Genomic DNA, 2,010 nt, shown 5'->3' with positions numbered 1-2,010 from the left:
TTTTGGAAAGATAGCTGGTTAACTGGCAGAGCACCGATGTGCATGTGGAAGGAGGAATTTTGTAGATCTCTTGATCCTAACGGCACTGTTTGTGATCTACATTTTCTTTTGTCTCGGTCACCTTTCATGGAGGAGACGGAAGTGAGGACTTTTATAGAGCAGAGGTGTTTGCAGGATGGGGTGATTGAAGACACTAAAAGGTGGCGTCTTACTGGAAATGGTATGTTCACAGTGAAATCATTCTACACATTCCTGAATGATGGTGGGTTGCGGTGTCCTTTTGCAAAATTTTTCTGGAAAAGTACTTGCCCAAAGAAAATCAACATTTTTAATTGGCTAGCTTGGAAAAATAGGATTCTAACCTTTGAGAACTTAGAATCAAAAGGTGTAACCGGCTACCGACACTGACCTGTGTCTTGTGCAATGCGGCGATTGAGACGACGGATCATCTCTTCTTACAATGTTCGTTGGCAAAGGAGGTGTGGAGGTACTTTAGTCATCTGCTCGATCTCCCGGATCTGCCTGAGTACCTACATCTGGTTTGGGGTGCTTGGAGATTATCTGTCAGACCGGCCTGTAGAGAGTTAGGGGTCTTAGTGGTGAAAGCGATTATGTGGAATCTTTCGCTTGCTAGAAATGATTGCATGTTTAATGCTATTACGGTGTCTGTACATGCTCTAATTGTGAAGATTGATCGAATATTATTATCCTGGTTTTCTACAGTTAATGAGAGATCAAGAGTGAAGATGGAGGAGCATTCTACTACCATTAGGCGTTACCTGGATTTCCTGAGCTCTACGGGGGGTGAGCAGGATAAAACATCCATTTTGGATGCAAGGCACTCTTCGCATACTGGCTAGTCGGCTGAGTTTCTAGTAGAGGGTTGAGGCGGTTGTTTCGCCTCGTTTTATTTTTCCTGTTGGTTTGTATCTGTTTTGTTCCACTTCTTGTGGTTGGGGTTTGTATGTTATCTTTTTTTTTTTTAATTGAAGTAGTTTATCCACCTTTTCAAAAAATAAAATAAAAATAAAAATAAAATAATAGTCTTTGAAAGTTAGAGAGTGAAACTAAGTTTTAAGTAAACATCAATAGTGGCAAATAAATAATTTAGTGGTAATTTTGTTATAAACTAAAAGAATTATATGGACAATTTAAGTCACACCCATGAAAGTACATAAGCATTTAATCCCATAAATAAACAAATTAAGCCCTTTCATATTTAATTTATTTTAAGTTATTTTGATTTGTTTGAATTTTATATTTATTAAAATCATTATTAATTTTATGATTTGTAAATTACTTAAAAAAACATGGTTTAATTTTCTTGGGGTCTTAATTAATTTATATATTTTCTAGAAAATTTTCTGAATTTTTTTTTTCTGAATTTTCAAAAAATTTCTGATTTTTTTCCTATTTTTTTCTGAATTTTTTTGATTTTTTTTTTTAGAATTTTTTAATTTTTTATCGGGCGGGCCAACCCGGCCCGCTGGGTCAACATAGAAGCCGGGCCGGTTCCAGGCCCGGCTTCCTGTGACCCGGACCCGCCGGGTTTGACGGGCCAACCCGGCCCGGCGGGTTCTACACCCAGCCTGGCCGGGTTTGGTCGGTGGGCCGGTGAACCACAACCCGGCAGGTCAGGCCCGCCGGGCAAGTTAACCGGCCCGTGCCCACCTCTAATTGCAGGTAAAATTATTGATCAAATGAAGTAAAAAATTGATCTCTGCATCCAGAATGAAAATATGCTGAATGTGAATGTTCTGGTTTAGAAAAGTCAGTCTGAAGAGCAACATTGAGCTCTTGAACCTTTGCCTCCATGCGAGACTCAGTATTAGAATAACTGCAACCTGAAAGATGGAAATAAATGTTCGTCAGTTTCATAATTCGACCCACAAAGGATACATAAATTTCTCTGGCCAAGGTTGATAGAATGAAGATAATCACTGGTGGAAAGTCTCCCCTTCATGACTAACCAAATGAAATGCTTAACATGGGGGACCAGTGTAATGATCT

This window comes from Dioscorea cayenensis, chromosome 1 (genome assembly GCF_009730915.1).
Source record: "Dioscorea cayenensis subsp. rotundata cultivar TDr96_F1 chromosome 1, TDr96_F1_v2_PseudoChromosome.rev07_lg8_w22 25.fasta, whole genome shotgun sequence".
In the NCBI taxonomy this organism is placed as follows: domain Eukaryota; kingdom Viridiplantae; phylum Streptophyta; class Magnoliopsida; order Dioscoreales; family Dioscoreaceae; genus Dioscorea; species Dioscorea cayenensis.
This window is presented reverse-complemented; position numbering follows the sequence as displayed.